The sequence below is a fragment of the Hermetia illucens genome, chromosome 3, assembly GCF_905115235.1.
Source record: "Hermetia illucens chromosome 3, iHerIll2.2.curated.20191125, whole genome shotgun sequence".
Lineage (NCBI taxonomy): Eukaryota > Metazoa > Arthropoda > Insecta > Diptera > Stratiomyidae > Hermetia > Hermetia illucens.
This window is the reverse complement of record NC_051851.1, coordinates 132002376-132024162: the sequence shown is the minus strand read 5'-3', so window position 1 is coordinate 132024162 and position 21787 is coordinate 132002376. Positions and strand designations below refer to the sequence as shown.

Below are 21787 nucleotides of genomic sequence, written 5' to 3'. Positions count from 1 at the left end.
TGCCATTCTTTTCACGGGCAAAGGTAATTTTCTTTTGTTGTCTTTGTCAACCTCGAGTTACAGTTTGGTGTAGCGCTCCTACCGAACAGCCCAGTCACTTCTTTCAAAGAAATAGTGTCGCTGTTGCTGTCAATGCTGATCATTATATCGCTGGGGAAGAAGAAAAAGAAGTCTTCCACTTTTTCTCTCAGTTCTAACAAAGGATTCTAATGGTACGTGTCTGGTTACAACAAGATGGAGTGATTCGCTATATTTCCCTGGTTTTCCAGCCTCCTATCCTATCTCCGACTGTGATTTTTTCCTAGGGAAAACCCCTTAAGGAAAAAATGTACCGAGGAAAGCCAAGAACTTTCGACAATATAAAGGAGATGCGGAAAGCAACCGAGTTCGTCGGAAGATATAGGAAAGCGCTTTAGGAAGCTTCATCGAAAGATTGGATAATTGGGTACAGCGTGATGTATAAAAATCAAATATATAGTAAAAAACCCTGTTTTCATAAATTTTTTGAGACCAATAAAATACTGCGTTTTGAAAAATAACGGAGTCGTAATTTGTGGGAAACCATTCGAATATGTTGAATGATTCTATATCCTGCTTCCAAACAATAGTTTATTTGAGGAATTAGAGAGCAAGTAAATTCTCCCTGGGGATATTGCATGATATGGCTAAGACCTACAAAATAAAATGCACTATATATCCTCCGGGGTAATGAAGTAACTTCCGCTATCGACTAATTTCTTTAATTGTTGTTTTTTTCACTTTCCCAAAAACTCAAAACCAACTACGAAACTGTATAACGAAACGATAATTGGCAACAATCAAATCATGGAATTTCTAGGTAACCGTCATACTTTTGCTAGACATGATTTCAAGGTCTATACAAGTTTTGTATTGAGTTAATTCTATAGGAATTTTATAATGCTCCTAGATTAGATCTCAAGAACTATTGTTCTGCTATCCACAGCAGCCAAATGAGGCCAATAAAAACGCAACGCCATTCAATCGCTCTAAGGTAATTTCGAAATGATCTAACGCTCATAACAACATCATCATCATTATTAGATACTTCCAGTAGCTAATTTTTCTCTAAATCACGATTCCTGTATAATAAGAACATGGAGTAAGAATTAAAATGACTCAAATAAAGCGCAGAAGCGTCTATACATGCAAACATTCCTGTCTCCTCTTTGGGCCAGTGAGCAGTTCATGATTTTTCCAATTCATAAATTGCAATCTAGATAAAAGGTTCTATCCACGAATTAAGATCACGAACAGTAGATAAAACACTTTTCTCAAGATCGGAGTCATGATATCTTCAGCTTATTTTGAAACCCTATTGATAGCACGAATAGATGATCTTGCTATTCTTTGGCTTCCCGTTTTCACTGGTTTGCAGCAACCAATTTTCGAAAAAAGTAGGTTATAGGGTTATAAAGTTATTATTGCCGAATTCACTTTGTTGAAAAGAAGCATGATCTGGCATTTACTGAATGCAGATTAGGAAGAAAGAAATGAGATGGCATACTTGATACCTTGCGGCACCGTTGTATTATACTTAAGAAAGTTGATTTAGCAGTGAAATGCAAGATAGACAACTCAATCTACTAGAAGTGAGCAGGGATTTGCATTTGAAAATGCAAAATGAGAGAATAATCTTTGGATCAATTAAGCAATCAGACAAAAGTTACCCATTCCTTCCCCATCTATTGTCTGCACTCAGCTAATTTAAGACCACTATACTCAGTTTTAGCCCCACAATCGTGATAATCTCTTTGGTTACCAGACGCAACGAACAACAAAACGAATGACACCAGTCGCTTCCCCATAGTCCACCTTAAACTTGTATCTAGATTATCACTAGATACAAGTATGCTGCAGCCACAGGCGAATCGAAACAACAATATGAATAGTCCTCCGCTGTCTGACGAAAATGTCAAGAAGGAGTATCTCGTAGACATATTTGAATTGTTCGTTTTTTCTGTCCATTTCTGAATTATTTTGCTCCCATGCCCCGGCATACTCCGTGCATATATCAGACTCGAAATCTTTTAATATACACCCGTCCGCACATCCCTAAACCACACAGCATGACCGTTTATATAATCGTTTCTGACTAAGTTTTAATTAGGAATCCTCTCGGTTATGTGTATCGTAGCAAGAAATCTTTAGCTTTAGTGCAGATATATCTTTTTTTTTCTTACGGGATTTTCTTGTCCACAGCACGGGAAGATAGAAGAGGGAAAAGTTAGATGGTATTCTGGAAAAGAAATCGGATTGCAATGAAAAACTTAAATTGGATAAAATTCTAAATTATTGTGTACAGTTTGAGTCCACAAACTTTCCGTGTTGTTTGATTAAAAGTTTTTAAATTGCAAATTTGTTATCTTTCCTAGAACCCAGGCCGCGACTATTTATTTCTCCCTGTCCTTAGCCGGGTATTGAATTAGAAATTGATAGAATTGAGGTTCGTGATGAAAGCTATGAAATACAGCTAAAACTTTCTAAACGAAAAAATGACAGGCACATTACCGATAAAATTGTCGCCAGGCTGATGAGATGACTTTCCCATTACTACCTGATTCTTTCCTCTAAAGGAAATGAATGCAAGAATTTTTTGTTGCAGGCTAGAACTTTTATTTTAGTAACATATACCGTATTTCGGGAACCATTTATCCTCTTCTTGGATGCAACATCTTTGGCACAGTAAAAGTTTTGATAGAAAACTGAAACTGTAGTATTCTGCAGAAAACTCGTTTTCGTTCAACTGCAAGGAGTTCAGGAAAGGTGTCAAAGAGGTCACTTAGTGATCGGGACATTTCATGATCGGTGATTTGAATGCTCTGGTAACATCTTGCTTAACATGTGATGGAAAGGTATGTACTTGCTGACCGTAACAAATGTATTAATTAATGTAATCTTAATTGGCTCATCACATACATCAATCTGTTCGAGCATGGGGCCCGACACGAAGTTAGTTGGGTTTCGACTGACCTGCAACGAATATTTAGCTGGATTGACCACATCACGGCCGGCGGTATATTTAAGAGTTGTCTTTTGAATGTGAGTAACAAAAGGAGTGCAGACATTGGCCTCAAAATGGAAGATAAACTAATAGTTGCTGTTCATTTGCTCGTAGCAAGGAACAACGTCGGCACCAGTTTTCACGATCCGGCTATCGTCCAAAAGAAAAGTTCATTGCCGGTCAAAGGAAAAACTGTGAACACTTTTGAAGAGTACTGGGCTGCCATCAAAAGTACTTTTATATCTGCCATGAATGAAGTTTTCGACTACGCCCCAAAATGTCATCAGTTCAATGTAAAAATGTCGAGGCGAATCGATAAGCGAGTTGGAATTGGAGCACCTTTCCGTCACAATGTGCAAAAAATGTAGGATTGTGTCCCAGAAGTTGCCACAAATAACAACGGTCTCGCAACCGAATACCGCATCACATAAGATTTTTTAGGTGGTCGGAAGCCTATTGATGCTCCTGTAAGGGACATTATCGGTATGCTTTTAATTTACGATAATGAGTAGCTAAAGAGTAAGAGTACTGCTCCGCTAAACAGAAGAGAAATTATCCTTGTCATCAACGCACTTAACCGCCCTAAACTCGCCAGCCGTTATGATCTCGTCACGGAAGTGGTCATTGCAGACTCCGCCCCATCGTATTTATGTGCATATGCATCTAGCAAATAGGTTCATAAGGTATACATTTACCCCTACGTGGGCACTTCACTGTAGCCAACATGTCGAAACTCCATGAACTCACGGCAAAAATTGAGAAAACTAGGTCCGAAAAAGAATACTCCATTGGCACACATTTGGTGCCTTCGTAACGAATTCGCAGGGGGCAGCTGCACACTACCCACCTTACCAGGGGCAGAATTCCAGTTGGTACAAACATTCAAATATTTGGGACTCCAAGCTAACGTGGAAGCATCGAATCGAACAAAATATCAGAAATTCTGGAGATTGCTCTGATGCTGTAGAACTGCAGTGGGAAAGAAATGGGAACTTTCACCAAAACAGCATCAAAAGTTTTATGTATGGGTGCACCGTCTGACGCCCGAGATTGAATTTAGATAACAGCAGGAAGCTACTGATGCAGATTCAGAGACTCGGTTGCTTAAGTATAACTGGAGTCATGAGCACTACGCCGACCGCAGCATTAGAAGTTATCCTTTGGGGACCTCAGATAGATTTTCAGCTGCAGGGTGGGAGAGCTTTCTTTCGTGAATGTTATGGGCTGACTCTGAAGATCCGAGCCGACTGGACTCTGCCTCCCTGCTCCCATAACAGCAGTCACGGTCTTAAGAGTTTGTGGCATCAAAATGGCACACCAAAGCGCTAATTGGGCTCCTCAGAGTGGCCACTAATACCTACCTACCTACCAAATTAAGGAGTACGGCTCCCATGTTGAAACGCAACATCACGTTAAGGCCCGAAGGTCTCTGTTCGCTTGAATGTAACCACAGCCCCCATGAAGCTCCCACTAGAGGGCCAACCGCAACAATCGAGCTAAAGGCACATACAATAGGAATTCTCCTAAAGTATGTGAATTCAAAACATGCATTGTATTTCTAAATATGCTGTAAAAAATATTTGGCTTCTTGTGTAGCTCCAATAACATAAGTTAGAAGTGACTCTGGCAGGTCTGTCATTTTTTAATGAAACTCCAAAGCGCAACAATATATCGCTTATATCAATGAGAACATTTTGGCAAATTTTGTAACCGTAGTCTGCATTGTAATTGAAAGCTGCTTTATGGGACTCGATTCTAAATATTGATCGATCCTGTCCTGAACGTTCACCTTCACCACGTAGTGAATCGTGCTCTTCGTAAATTGGAGCACCTCTGAAAGTAGACGCTTTTGCTCGGCGAGTTTTAAATCGTTCACCATTTTGTTGAAATGTTTCGACACCTCTTAAAGTGAAAGCTAAAACCCGAAGGTTGTTAATTCACGTCCCCCCCCCCCTTTTTCTCATGTTTTAGCAACTCCTGAAATAGACTCTCTGATTTGTCCTGTTCTCAGTTGATAGTTTCATTTTTCATATATTTGACTGACTGACAGTTGCCGTGCATGCCTCGATGATTTGCCAATGTGATTATTTGGATGCCATTTTCAATAATTTTGAAAATAATAATGCTATGACAATTGCCCTACCACAGAATTCATTAATGTTACTCTTTTCGGGGCGCCAGAATCTTTTTTCGATGACTTTAGAAAGAAGGACCATCTCTCGCTTTGCAAAAACTTCTCAACCCCTACGAAGATACGGTTGAAAATTCAATCTTTACCCCAATTCTCGTGGCGATCGGGAGAATGTTGTAGAACCTGTTCTGTCACAGCGCCATCTAGTGATGATCTACAACAACGTGAATTGGATCAATATATATCCCATGCCAAAATACATATACGCACCAATCTTTATGGCTATTGGGTAAACGATTTAGAAATTGATCCTTCGTAGCGCCATCTAATCTACAGCAACTTAAATCGCGTATAAACCTCTTTTCAATAAAAACTCATACATATATCAATATTCATGGTGATCGGTTTCGGTGTCTATCGATCACAATAGAAAATTCGCGCTGACAAGAACTCACTGACCTGAACACCTAAGTCACTGGAAAACGGCGAAAAAGCTGACTAGAACAGATGGTCTGACACGCTAGACGGTGATTCCGGAGCCTCTCGACACCACCCTGTTCAAGCCTGTGGTAGAGAAAAGCGATAAATCCGCATTTAGACGAGCCGATCACGCTACTGGGAAAGGTTAAAGAAGAACATTTATAGGCTCAAATTCCATGGTCAAGAATTAAAGGAAATCAGAAGAAAGGGGCCCAGAATAACTGATGCCACCGACTAGACATTCCTTGCTTCGCGCTAAATAACAAATATTTATCCGTTTTCAAGGTTGCAGCACGGATACATCATTAAGTTGGTAACCCCGAATGCCCGTTGAAGCAGGGCAACTAAACATCGTAAGCGAAGACCAACTATATGTCGACATACAGGAGGCGCGAAATTCTGCAATTATGGGCGTCAGATCATCGCCTCGCATTGCTGCCTTTTACAAGCCCTTCACAAGCCTATGATTCCATCGATCCGCCGAAGCATTTGCAATATGAAAAACACATACTACTTGTTTCAACTGTTTTACACTAATCCAAAATCCAATGTCTTACAACAAATCTCTAACTCTGTCAAATAGAACTGCGTCATGACACTCTGAAACCAGGTTGATTGAAATATTCGCTGATTTCTACAGCAAATAAGACATTTGGACAGAGCCTTTCAAAAAAGACGACTAATTCCCTTTGGTAACGCACATTGCGTAGATATACTCACGAAATCCGTTTAACAACTAAGCAAAATGAAATAACACCATTGGTAGACGTTTCTCTCTTCAAAAGAAAATAAAGTCAACTGCGTAAATCTCAATCTCTCTCTGTAACTATCATTGGCTAGACCCGTCAGACTGCTTAGAAGTTCAAGCAAGCCAACAAATATGCAATTACCAAATTAATACAGGTATACCTGTTCCTATTGGACAGAAGGTGATTATGCAGGTTACACGATATATGCAACGGATAATAATAATCGTTGGCGCCACAATCCAATTGGGTGAAGCCCTTGAAGGGACGACAGTCTAGCGCTCTAACCACTAAACCATCGAACAGCTGCATAAGCTAGCTAAAGTACTGAGGAAGAGAGTAAGTAGTTCCCGAAATACGTATCTACAAATTGTAACAATATTGTAGTAGGAAAAGCTACAAATTTTTATGTTATTTAGCAACTAGATCCTTTTGCCTTGTAACTACTGCGTCAAAGAACTGGCAAGTTTTCCATTTAACACTTAAGTCATCTGAGGGGTTGACTTCTTTAAGCCCGACTGAATGGATACCGAGAAATAGCGAACTCTCGATGCTGACTTTAAAGGCAAGTGTTCCGATATTAGCCTAATGTCTACTTTTGACTGAATGGAATGAAGCTCGTGACTGTTCCCGGATTCCATATTAGAATTTGGAACATTAATCTGGATCCAGTGCTGAATAAACGCTTCCAATCTACACTTTGTCCTTAATTAACGTCATCTGGAACAATTACGAGTATATGCAAAATGGCAGATAAAGGAAGCAATGACCCTCAATTGCATTGATAGTCAAACCACCGAACAGGTATGCATACTAAACAAAACTAGACAGCAAGACCCCTAGACCATACTGCCTATCTCGCTACTGCATTTATTCGTATCATGTTTTGGAAAATTCTTTTGGATGAGTTGCCTAACATCTTCATAGTTCCAAACCGTTCTCTGTATCAGTTCGTTGTCAAACCCTTTTCCAGATTTGTCTTGCCAGATATGGTTGGTGGAGACAATGAAAAAAAAATTAATATCGGATCAGATGAAGTCTGCCTTTACTATACATACCTGTATAACTATCGTGATAGACCTGTACACCTGTAGTAGCTCTTAGGCTTACTAGAACTTCTTCATGAAGACGTTAGCTTCAGAAATTTAATATGCACACGGCAATACAGATAATTCCAATGTCAATATACCGACTCAGAAAAATTTATTATCGGGAAAGGCTTAAGGTAAAAGGGGAAAATTGTTGCCTACCTTACATCTAGCTCCACCATCGACATTTCGAAGCACTTGAGTTGACGAAGCGAAACCATAGCGTTACGATCAGCCACCAAATATTTTAAATGTGTGCAGTCATCCTCCCGCCAATAACGTAAAATTTATACCTTGCCACCAGACTCATTGTGTGATCGCGTCAGGCACTATTATTGCCACTGACAATCACCTGCCCAGAACTAAACGATTTAAAAATCTCGAGTCAATGTTAACAGCCAAGGGAGAAATGCGTTATGAAATTATTTCATACATTAGTGCAACCTGTAGTCCGCGTATCAACGAATACCTCAAGTCTAAAATTTACCGCAATTTCGTTGGCCCTGTCGCTTTCTATGGTTCTCAGGGTTAGCCAACTATGAAAGACAATGGACAGCGTCTCACAGTAATGGAAACGAAGATGCTAAGTTGAACGGGTGACGTAATACACCGTGATCACATCCGAAATGAGGATATCCGCGATCGGCATTGTGTTGCATCAATCACCGAAAAATTACGAGAAAAGCAAACTCGATAGCGGCGACGGCGCTAACAAAAATCTACTTAACAAGATTGGTCTGAACACCGATTTTAAAGGTAAGCGATCAAAAAATCGGCCGAAACAACGGTGAAAGCTTCGCGACTGCATCCACACCACCTTTGATAGAACAAAATGGCACAACCGATCACGACGGGCCTCGAACAATTTTTGGAAAGAATAAGTCTGCTTGCGCTGCATTAGTTTGCGATCAAGCCTTTTGGACTTTATTATGCACATCAAACCATGCAACAACTAATGGATAAAGGCTCGGTACTACTCGTTACAGAAACGTCAGTTCAAGTCCACTTGGTTGTTTGACTTCTTTTAGCTAATGGAAATCGCGACTTCTCACCACGATCAGCCTAACGGTTATTCCAAACCCTGGCCAGGAACATAGTAGAAAAACCTTGTTTAGACTGATTTTAAGTACGCGCTCTATTTTCAAAGAGATAACTGGAAACATCACTTTAATGATGGCGAGTTCTTCATCTAATCAGAGATTAAGACAAATCAACAGATATTCATAACGAAACCGACAATTAAGGAGACAATTACCGGAAAATTCAACCGCTAAGTAAAAGAGGGACGAAGACGGCTACGGTTTTGCAGGTGGTGAGGCGACGTCTGAAGAGTTGCCTCTGCCCTGTACGAAACCGTAACCATCTATGTCCCTCTTTTACTTTTCGAACCTTGGGTCTTAAACTCAAACAGAAGAGTCTGTGGACCATAAGGAATGTGAGCAAGTTGCTCTCCATTTGGTCCGGTCCGTCATGAAATGGATGCGGAATTAGGACTCTCCAATTCTTAAAAAAAGGATCAACCACTAAGTTGGCCGAATTCGCACAGAAGCTAACAAACAAGCATGAGTGCCTCTCTGTACCCTGGTTTCAAAAAACACTACATATTACCCTAAAAAATTGAAAAACAAGTGCAACAGTTTGTTATGGCCAACGGATCGAATATCCGATTTAAAGATGAGCGGCAGGTGAAAGCTGGTATATTCGTTTTAGAAAATGGCACTCCACATTTCATTGAAACGAACGGAACTCTTGCATGAAACAAAGTAGAAAACAAGAGAGACGGGTGGTTCTTGGTAGTTGTGGAAGGGCATGTGAGTTGTTGCACCTCAAGGGAAAAGCAGTCCAAGAACGTATCAATCGAAGCATATTCGTGAACTAAAAAGGGAGAGACGAAGTGTTTCTAGCTTACTCGGATGTTCAACATCCACGTACATCAAATTCATGAAAGCAATAATCTCCTTGATAAAACTTTTATTGATTTCTATCATGGACATCCAAGCCACATAATGAGAGCAACAAATATCAAATAACGCGGAGCTCATTAACTTCCCAAGCTACCTTATCGTTTGGCGTGCATTTTGGCCACCTAAGGATATAATCGGATCAAGCTTTGGTTGCCCATAATAAAAGAAGATGGAATCGAAACATTTTTGTTCAATATAAAAAAATCGTAGCGTAGATCACAACATTAAGATTTTTAAAATAACTTCTTGGAGTTTAAAATAGGAAAAAACCGCGGCACAATGAAATACAAATTCTACATGAATTAGGGGCTCCTAACAGTTTTATTTGGAAAATGTCGTCCCACTAAAAAAATTAACCATTCAATACATTTGCGGTCTCGTTTCAGTTCTGTTTTTAATTCAGTCCATTTAGCTAAACAGCGCCAGTTTCATACTTTTCTTAAATAGTTTCATCACATCTCTGATAGTCACTCATATCTCAGTTAAAGAAAAGTCAAGATCTTCCGAGATTTCGTTCTCAGGAATATGCAGGCCAAAAGAGGATATCTGACAGAAAAAAAAAACCAGTCGTCACTGACATCAGAAGATAGTGGGTTTTTTCAGGAGCCCTGTTTTACAATTTGTCAACTTATCGCCGCATAGCTTTCATTTTCCATCCTAAAGTCAAGATTGAACATAAATAACAAACACTGAGGAATCATCTACATATGATTACAGTTGTAGAATCTGCCCACTTTGTCAAAGATATCTAACTATTGTTTCCATATTGTGGCTGGGAGCAATCAAACTTAGATCCTCCAAATGTTACTCAAAATTTTACACCCTCAGGATATCCATTGGATAGAGTTTAATCATTCAAGCTTTGATCTGCATTCGTGTGGATGACGAAACTGAGCTCTGCTGGTGAATCATACGAATCAAACGCATGTACAGTAAACTGAATAATCTCTTTTGGTTAAGAATTGAAGAATCCGAAGTCCGGATGCACTTGATATCGGACCGGAACAAATGGGGAGCAACTTACTCCCTCTTTTTTTTGGTCCACGGAGCTCTCGTTTAGGACTTAGCACCTAAACATCAAAAAAGATTGGGCGAAGACGTCTTTGCGGTTTCTTACCTGGGAGCTAGGTCAGAGGTGAGGCAGCGTCTGACGATTTGCATCTGCCCTGGTAAGAAACCACAAAACGTCTTGGCCTAATATTTTTTGAATAATCTCGTTTCTCACATGGAAGTTTCTGAACGCAAAATTTGGTGCGGGTTCCTCATAAAGTTTTTGTTTCGTTAACAGGAAATAGTTGCATTTACGATACCTTTAAGCTAATTCATGTTGAATTTCCCACCATTCAGACAGGGAACCGATTTTGAAGAAATTTTATCATTATAAACTAAATGACGCTTATATATACCAATCTCTACTTTCAACTCTGTTAACAACAAACACTAACCAGGAAACGAAATTATAGTCAATTGTCAATTAAACCTAATCTCAAATTATCTGATTTTCTTTTAGCACAATCTACGTGCACAGGTTCACTATCTCATGATACACGCTATCGTGATACTTCTCCATTCATCCATATAATACAATTTCTTGATTTTCTAATTTCCTTCAATCATGTGCCTTGTTTTTCTGAATATATTTCCCCCATAGAATACGTACTGGCGTCTCAGATTACCTTTTTGTCTAATTGCATCTGAAATTTGAAACGGCGCGATTTCCCTCTCTCATTCGTCAGACGATGCAATCAACACGAGCATCGACACCCAGATCATCATTACTTCAAATATCTTTTGAAGGGGATGCGAGTATTTGGGTTTGGCAGTATCTTTTCATGTCTAATCGAGAGGAAATGAAGAAAGGCTTCAAAGAAGTTCATTGATAGAATGGGATGTTTTCTTGTTTGGCTTCCGGTTGGGAAGGCATCGATGGAGTCGGGAACATTTGAAGATTTACAGCGGAAAATGAAAATGCTGAGGAAAATGAGATACTTCATTTTGAGTACATGAGCCGACTCGTTTTCTAGATATTTAACTTTTCGACACCTAATTTCTATTACATTGGTTTGAAATAGAAATGTTAATTACAGCTTCTCCTTTAACATATGAAAATAACATTATTTTTTAGGATATACATATACGTATCAAAATTCGTTTGAGATATGTAAGTAATATTCAAAATGATTGATAGTCTCCAGTATTATCTTTGAAACGTTACACTTTATAATCTTTACACTCTACAAATCTGATTTAATCCACCCACTAATCTATCACATCACGTCAAGTTTCTTGGAGACTCTTTCTTACAAATGCATTTCTTTCTCCCACATCCTCTCCATCTTTTCTTTTATCAGGAGCATGACTCTTTCTTGTCCCTATGCGCCACCGCCAACAGCATAGCATCCATTCATCTCGAAAATTAATTGCATTTCTTGGACTGCCATCTAATTGCGAAAGCGGGACCATTGTCATGCCGCTTAACACCAAAGCCCGAGGGTTGAATGAATCCATTCGGGAATAATAAATTGATGTTGTTTGTCAAAGATGCAATGAATGGATTGAGGGATTTTGGATTGCAAGGGAAGGGCATTCTCCCGTAAGTGATTGCTAGCAGCTCTGTTTGCTGGCTTCCGATCGCTTCCATTTGCGGGGTGTTATGTGCCAAAGAACCTGGCGAAAAAGTTATAAATGATGTTTTATTGTGTAAAGTGAAGGTTAAAGTTGGGATGTAGCATGTGTTGTGGGAGCGCATGTAGTTTATCCATGACTTGATGCATGATTAATTATGGATGTTTAAAGTGTTCGTGGGAAATTGGTAAATCAATCTTGTTGGAATGTTGTTTCAGCAAGAAAGTTGGAGATTATTGGGAGATAAATGATAGAGGAACAATAGGAAACGTGTTCCTTTATTCTAAAAAAATTACTGTCAAACCTGACTGAATTATCCTAAGTTATAAAAGGCAAAAATACGGATAAATTAATGTCCACTAGATACTACGGTAACGGAACTAAGTGCTAAAGTTCAATTTGCTTTAATGTGATTCAGAGGATCTTAGTTAAAAGGTTACAAAAATTGGAACAAATTGGATCGACGACCTCGGACGAGACGGACCCAGTTAATTTGTTGATATATGTCAAAATAAAAAACACCACATGCTATAAATTTCAGCCCCCGACACGACAGTCCCCAGCTATTGATATTATTTTTGATCTGCGGCCCGTCCCGCCTCATGTTGCGGAAAAACTGCTCCAGTAAATAAAAGACAACTGCCCAGTTGACTTTTGGTCCAGCAAGGAGAGATCGAGATTCGGGCTGAAAATAAACAACAAAATCAAAGTCCTTAACATCACAGTGCATAGTGTTGGTTCTGTTTGCCTCCATGATCAGAATGTCAAATGCATTAGACAATTAACCATAGCCAACCCATAAATAGTTGTCGGCTTAATAACTAAGCCAAAATTTTAACGTCAAACTCGCCGTAACCACAAGATCCACTCTTGCTTCAAGGGCGTAGTCCGTAATAGTTTACATTTGTATACCTTGAACAAACGCAGAACTTAATACCGTCAGTAGAAGGCACGCTTTCTACATATACGCCTTCGCTGCTTTGCCCATTAATGCAGCTAGGGAGAGTGTGATGATCCGTCAGACTGAGAACCTTGGGTATACTGATGGTTATCTTCAGTACAACTCTACTTGCCTCTCTTTCCAAATCCAGAGCCATTTGGTCAAATTCCGTGATCCGGTGAGTGAGCAAAAACGCAACAAATCACCGTAGTCGGGGTGTTTGAGGAAAGATGTTATCATCCATGGAATTCTTCTACGTCCTCCGGACAAGGCAGTATGAAAAACGTGGGTTTGAACTTTAAAATATTCCAAAATTTTAGCTCGATGCAGCACGCGACATTTTGATAATAGTTACTGGTTTCTCCGGAACGCCCCTTCTAAGTAAAGCACTCCAAATACCCTTCCTGCTCACACCATCGAAAGCTTTCTAAGAATCGATGAAGAGCATGTTCAGCGAAGATCTAAACTCTGCGCAATATTCCAAACTTGTACGTAGGGTGTTGATGTAGTCATTGCAGAAAGCAGCCTGTTCTTTGTCGATCAAAATTTTGAGATGTCCTTTGATGTGTTCGAGGATTATCTTTGCGACGGCAGTGAACTGGCAGACACCCCTCCAATTCTCACAGTCAAAACGGGTCCCCTTCTTTGGAATCTTGACGATCATCCCATTTTTCCACTCTTTGGGAAAGATCTCGGATTCCCAAGATTTCCGTACAAGTAGAAGTAGCGGATCTGAAGGAGCAGCGATAAATAACTCTGGAGAAGACTGTCAAGCCTAGTCCGCATGTAACGGTAACTACCCGTTTCATCCACAAGAGGAACTTCATCTCTTCAGTTGTCCATCATCATGGATGAGAAGTCGACCGTTGATGTCATTCACATGACCATCGAAAGATATGCGACCACATAGAAGCTCTTTCTTGATGCGATATACATTTCTGAAATGATTACGATCTTCGGCATCTTTCGCTTCCATAACCAGCGCAATAGCAAATTCACTCTTATCGAAGCGTACACTAGGGTGAATTTCTCGGAACTTCGCTCGATATCGGAGTTCGAAGGCGTCATGCCCTCCATCACTTGCGCCGGTCAGTGGAGCCTTCAACCCCTTCTGTTCATCGATCCGCTTCCGCGATTCTGCAGTCAGTCAGATCTTATGACGACCCTTCGGGACGTGGCCAACAACCTGTGTACCACCCGAGAAAAGAGCACGCACCAATGATTATCGATACTCTCAGGCGGGTTACTCAATATTTCTGCCGTTCGATCAGCAAGATAGCCCTCCCACTGTCGAGCACCAGCTGGATCATACAAGCGGTCGATGTTGAAATTACGAGGCCGCAGCTGACAGACGCAACACGTAAGCGATCGATAGCGACCATCAGATGATGATCCCATACGAAGCCGATATCAGCACCTCTCTTGTTAAGCATCACCATCCAGGTCGATTTTATTGCTTGTACAGCGTCGGTCATTTGAAATCCAACTGACCTTATGACAAGCTCCGTGCACGAACAATGTGCCAACAATGACGAGGCTGTGGGAGTTGTAGAAACCCACAAACCCCCCGCCAAGGTGTTGACAGATCCCATCTTGGCATTCAGATCACGCATCACGATCACAATATCACTTTTAGGAAACTTCCCATGTACTGGGTTTAACTGCTCGTAGAAAGTATCCTTCTCTGCTATATCGGAATTGGATAGCATAGTACAATTGTAATGCTCCATTCCAGAAACCAGACTTTGAGTGTATACTTAAGCTATTGGTGTACACCTATTTAACAAAGATGTGAAAATATCCTCAATATACAGTCCACCCCGATCTAGAGTAAAAGAAGAAGATTTTGCTCGACTTTTTGGGTTAAGGAAGTGACTTTAACGTAAAAAGTGCATGCTGGGGATCCATGCTAAATACACCCAAGACTATTTGAAGAGGGACGAGAACTAAAGTGCAATTACCACTCCTGCGGTAAGCCGTAGTGCTCGGAAACGATAGCAAAACCCACACAATGGAATGGGAAAAACAGCTCAAGGTCTTAATGAATATAAGAGCGACTTCTTCAACAAATATATTTCAATTTTGAGAGCATAAAAAGGCCCAAGCTATTCATTATAAAGGATACGAAAGATCTAACTAGATCTGAACAAGAAATCCCACCTACATATTAAATAGGAAAACGGGAACTGGGTTCATTATACAAAGGATAAAGAAGATCTCTTCGCGAGGCATCTACAAAATATCTTCCAGCCCCTCGATACAAAAGCGTTTACAAGCATAACCTCAGTCCGAAAAGTGGACCATTGCCGAATACGGTATGTGAAACTAAGTGAATCTAACACAGAAACAAATGTGTTTACTGATAAAGCTATGAAGTTACTAAGTTTTTATAGGGAGAATACTGAAAAAATTGCCTTAAAAGGGCCTTATTAAGTCGCAAGAAATGATCGATACAACGATCAGATTAAAATACGTTCCTAGATAATCGAAAATGGCCGAAGTTATGATGGTTTCTAACCAAGTAAAATCGAATGCTACTTGAAACTACCACAAAGTTGCTTTAAGCTTTCTCCTTAGCAAAACATTGTGAATCAAAATCTTATACCAGTTCACCCATTTGGTTTGCGTGGAAAAAAAGTCGAAGCGCTCAGCGATTTTGCTCGATATCGCCCAGGTATACTAGGCCCACCTGGAAAAGGTACTCCTAAAAAATAGCAAGAGTTAAATGCAGATTGAGATAGATGTACTGGGGAGGCATTCCCAATTCATCGTCGACAAGTTACTAATTTCTAAGTAGATCATAAAGCCCAGATAGACGCATACCGCTTTCGGGGTATGCCAAAAAACATAAGTTAAAAGTCTTACAAACTTCTAGAAAAAAAAATAAGAAGCATAGTAGAAGTTCCCTGGTATATGAGTATCTGCATAGCGCCTGCGAATACAGGTGGTGAGTTAATGAGGTCATAAAAGACCAAATAAGGATAGTCAGCGATTGTATTCACATGAAAATGACGAAATTCAAAAATTGACAGATAACACAAGTGACGAGACGGCTTGACGATTAAAAATAGTCAAACCAGATGACTTACTATCGTAAAGAACAAACTGTCCGAAGACTTAAGCTTTTGGGAACAGCCAGTTCCAGCCAGCTTGGTGGGAGACGGCTTCAGTAAGCAAGCATTCCACACTCTGAAGCATGTGAATACTGGGGTTAGCCTTTTGAAGATTTCCACTTCGAAAAATAAAAAAAATATCGATTTTCGCGACAGGGTCGTTAGAGGCTAAGCATAATCAAGTAATGTCATGCTTGAGAACTTAGTAAAATAAATTCTCACTGTAGCAAGGTGCTGATACATTCTGAAGGTCGTCAAGTGGGTTTACTTATGTACGCTTTACTCAGTCCGAAAGGAGCGTGGCAGTTTATCTAAGTGCGATTTCGCGGTGTTTCTAGCAATTAAATTATTTGAAATAATTAAGGCTTGCTTTTTTTTCAATTCGCATGTGATATTTATTGATCTTGCAAATACTTGCACCCTTCATCAGTGGTTTCCGAAATATCGGTAACATCGCATATAGTTAGAAACCTTGAATTTAATGTAGAATTTTGCTTTCTGCCCAGCGAGAAGACTACATACAATGACATTATATGCCACCTAAAAACTCGATTTGCTGCTCCTGTCTTCTTGCTGGTCAGCCAAACATCACTAAAATAGCACACTAACCTCAAAATAAATAGAGAAGGTATGGCTTTATCAAGCATCAGGTTTTACTGAAGAAACAGAAGAGTCATCTGGACGTGTCAATATGTTATCATCAGGAATACTGGAGAGTCGAACACATGACAAAAATTTTTTGGAAATAATTTCGTGAATGACAACTAATTAAACACATATTTACGTGAATAAGAGCTCTTATCCTGATTTGCATTGAAAATAACACATTGCAGTAAATTTTGTTAGCATTGGATCAGTTAAAGTACTACTTACGGAGACATCAAATTCACAGGTGAATTGCTTACCTGAAACGAGAAAAATTTAACGTTATTGTTAATATTATTAAAGGTTTAACTAGAGAAAGTCATGGTAAACAAGAATTACAGGTGAGAAAACCATGTTTCTGTGCGCTCTTAAAGTGTACAGAAAATGGTTTGCAACCACATTTAAAATCAAAAATAATAATAGACACAATTGTGACAAATGGGAAGAAAAAGGGACTTATACCAGGCAATACCACGTGCATTTTCCTTGGACCAATGATACCGACACCCGCTCCCTTTGCTGTTAGGGATCAGTGTACCAAGTAATCAGTTGCTGGTTTAAGCCATATGTCCCAGCCACGCTCTTCTAGTTTGCCTTGTTACTGCAATGTGTTTCAAACGTGTAATTTGGGAAACCGTCTAGAAAGAATATCAATCTTCCTTCGGTTTAGCCAGCTCCCCGCCTCACTGATACTCCCAGCCATGCCCTGCTTGCTTGCATTTGCATGTGCAGATGGAGAAGGGTTAATCCCAGAAGGACCCCCAGGGATGCCGTTAGACATGTCCTCATTGCCCCACTGATACACACACAAGCCAGTCTTTGGAGTTTGTGTAACTCCCTGGCTTGTGTGCTGAGTTCAGTTCCTTCCGCCAAGATTACCACAACATAGATAATCATTGGCCTAACTATAGCATTGTATATCCAAAGTACTATCTATGGGCTGCAACCCCATTTTTTTCTGCTATGAACCTGCAAGTCATCAGAGCCCTCGTGGTTTTCCGAAAAGTGTTTCCGACATGTGTCTTCCAGAGTAATTTTTGGACTAGCCTGATTCCCAAATATTTCACCTCTTCTTGTTTCTTGTTTCACCTCCATGTCATGTAACCTTATGGCTCTTAGGTGATCAAGCTTGCGTCTCCTAGTGAATGGTACTATGGTGTTTTTGGCTGGATTGATCTGCACCAGGCACTAATAACCCTTGGTCCAGTTTGGATTCTATCACATAGGGTATCCTCATATTTGCCCCTACAGATTAAAACAATGTTGTCCGCGTAACTCTGCACCTGTATTCCATTATTTATTAGCACGATCAAGAGTTCGTCTACTACCATACTCCACATAGGCGACGATAGTGCCCCGCCCTGTAGATAACCTTGCGTAGTATTCATCGCGATAGAATCTGTACCTGTCGGTACTTTCATTTGCCTACCCTGTAGCATTTTGCCCATCCAAAAAGTCAGGGTGTTGCCCACTCCCTTGCAACTAAGGGCATTTTGTATCTCTGTGTGCGATGTTTTGTCGATATCCAAAAACGCACACAGTGCTATTTCTTTTGTTTCTATGGCATCTATGTACATCCGTCAGCTGATACAGAGCAGTTTCAGTTGACCATCCTGCTTGGTAAGCGCGTTGACACTGATATAGGGGGTTACGCTTTAGAATGTTATGTCTAATATAGTTGTCTATGACTTTCTCCACCGTTTTTAGTACGAACGATGTTAGGCAAATTGGTCTGAAAGATTTAGGTTAAAAAGGATCCTTTTTACCCGCTTTCGGAATAAAGTTAACTTTTGCCCGTCTCCATGCCCTTGGTATATACCCAGGGCTATGCTGCCCCTTACCCTCAGAAGACTGCAAGATGATTCCTACCCTCTCTGGATTAATTCTGGGAAAATGCCATCTACTCCGGGTGATTTTAGTGGATTACAAATTCTCACTGCCCACCTTACCCTAGCTTCTGACCATACCTCTTTTGCTAGTTTCCACTTCTCCTTTTTTCCCCTTTTATGTTGTTGTTGGGGTGTCAAGCAGAATGTTGTCGTCTGTCGCCATGGGATAAGAGAGAGAGAGAGAATATTCGCTGGAGAGAAATTTAGCGCCGATGAAGAAGTAATCACCGAGACTGAGGCCTATTTTGAGGCTAAAGACAAATCGTACTATAAAAATGGTATCGAAAAATTGTATGAATGCTATAATCGTTGAATCGCCCTCTAAGGCAATTATATTGAACGGTAAAATCAAATTTTATCAAAAAAGCATTGTTTTCTATCTTAGCCTTCAGTCCACCTTTGTTGTAATCACCAGAAGAGGGTCGTCTTTAGAATAATAGGCATAATTTGAACTGATGGGCCAGCCATGGAAGAAAGTTTGAGTTCACGGGTGCCTTCGGAAAATATGATCATAGAATTTCAGGCGGAGATAAACGTGGCGTCATTCAAACCTTCTCCGTAAATTGATAGGCGTCACTAACACTAAATATTTCCTGTCAATTTGCGTGGAACTGCCACCGATTGCTGCTCAAATTCGGTCGACTGCACGACACGTTGTTGACGTACATAGATAACAGGGCAATTTGGAAACTGACAAATTCTTGATGATCAAGCTTTACAAAGTTGACAGTGAAGTCTACTGAAACCTGTTAAGTCTACTATGTAAACCGAAATCGCAAATGTTCAGGCAGCCGATTGAAAAAATTTAAATTTATGCTGGCAAGCAGAAATTTTTGTGCTGAAACCCGATGTATTTTTATTATCCTTGAAGAAAAGGGGCATAGAAACCTTAGTAGTGCATCTAGCGTGGCAAAAATTTTAAAATTGAAGTGGTGGTATCCGCTATTGTAACCAATCTAAGGAAGGCCTCGCGTGTTAAATGCAGCAGCCCTCCCGCCTTTTCAGGATCCAGAAGAAGATGCCGTGAGAGGACCTTCATAATCTAGAAATATGTGCAATCTATCGCGTTAGGAGATATTCATAAATCCGCGACAACTGCTGTCCGGAACGATGTTTCAGGAGCATGTACAACAGGCCCACAAATGAAGGCTGACTGCTTGAAGTTGTGGCTTCCACATTTCGCCAACATAACCTCACCTAGATGACGCGTCAGCTAAACTATGCATCTGAAGTGCATGCTTGAACGTGGTTGTCCCGTTCATCAAGTTAATTTTAATGATAATTTCTCCAGAATAAGATATAACTATAGTTTCAGTTTATGATAGACATTCACCAAAATAAAATTTTGGGACCCACACTTGAAATTCCTAAACCTAACTTAAAACTTGGTCTTTTATTAATTTTATTAATTGACTCATTGCCCCACTTCATTGCAATAATCATCCGCAATCACCAGTCTGCCTTCCATGAATTAATTAAGACATAAAAGATATTTCACCATTCACATGCCCATAAAATCAAAATCTACTTTACGTAACACTCGAAGCAACGTCTGAGGCCTACATACTTCCCATTATTCACTCACATTTAGACTACCACATCTAATCAGACAAATAGCTGGAAGCCATAATATTCTCGTTTTCGGATCAAACCGTACCGAGAGAAAGTCGTCCGCTACCAACCAACCTGTATTACTTAATAAATCAAAGATATGCATACAATGTGGCCTCAACTCGTACATACCTAATCCCGACAACATTTACGCCTGCCCTGCGTCGGTACAAGTATCTGAAATTGGAAATTTCTCACTTCCCACGAACTTAAATCTACATTAAATCACATTCAACTTCGTAATGGTCCAATTAATTCGTCTTGATCTAATAAATTAAATAGCGTGACAAAAATTTCTCTAAAAGAGTCAAATAGGAACATAAATAGAAAATGTCTTAGATATGTGCATGTTTATGTGCTACGAGGGTTCTGGGCGACTAATATGCATTCATAACGATATGCATCTATGAATATCCATCCAAATGGCCGCAATTTTTTATATTCACGTCAAGTAATACTGTGGGCTCCGCATTTCATAAGAGAAGACTTGTCGTTATGAAAATTAATAAGTTGCCCCCTTACCCTTCGGTTTCATTCAATCGCAAATTTGATCCGCTCATAAGATTTTCTTACATTTTTAGTCTGCATTCAAACAATCTCGTGAAAAACAGATACAATCTGCTCGAGATAAAGATCAATGTCTTCTCGAGAGATTTCTCTCAGATTGTGGTCGAGCCTCTTCTTGGGTTGCTTCATTTCTCCAGACAAGATTCATCTATAAGAACTAATAATACACTTGAAGCAGAGAAGCAGGGAAATGTGAAGAAGAAAGTCTTTGTCATGAGATACTCGAAAGATTGGTGCGAAATTGTGTATGAACGGATAATGTGTCTTTGAATAAAATGTAGTAGCGCTTTCTCTGCTGGTGTCTTCTTTTTTATGGTGCTATCGCGGATATTTATGAAAGACGGTAAATGATCGCATGCCGAGACATTATCTTGAAGAAATGTATCTTCTCTGCACTTGAGGGAAAAAATTCAGTCTTTTTGTCTTAACGCGGATATTGTGCTAAATTTTTTACTTGTGCATGTATAATTAAAAGTATCGCTTTCGTTCTTTCGGTAAGATGCAATTATATTCTGGGACAGTGGCCATTAACCCTATTAGAATTAATTGGAAAAAACTTTCTTTTTTTTCCTTTCTAGTCTTAATTAACGACTTTGGTACGATTTAGATGTACTTGGCCTTATATGAAAAAAATACAATTTAATAAAATGTCGTATAAAAAAGGGAAAGAAAGAGGAGATTGTTAGCTGGTACCCGAAATGCGAGATTTGCGTAATAAAATAAATTTTATACTCGGAATATTGGCTAAAAAATTCGATACAATATCATAATTAAATCAAATTGTAAGTTATTTTCAACCGAGGAGATCTGCATCTGATCTCCTACCTATTAACAGAAGGCTACAACGCTCAAGATAGGTTAAGAGGGAACAAAAAGGAGCTCCGAGCAAAGGTGAGGAAAGAACTCCACGTGTTAACATCGATGTTGATTTCATTTTGCCCCTTTTTCAATTTTCCTAGCAGGAAT

The 21787-nt window shown here is 39.8% G+C and overlaps 1 protein-coding gene across 2 annotated transcripts in view; it reads right to left on the bottom strand.

The window, feature by feature from the left end:
* Positions 1-21787, bottom strand: part of LOC119651391 (probable G-protein coupled receptor Mth-like 1) — a 304680-nt gene that overhangs the window by 181975 nt on the left and 100918 nt on the right. The gene's annotated exons all lie outside the window — the stretch shown is intronic.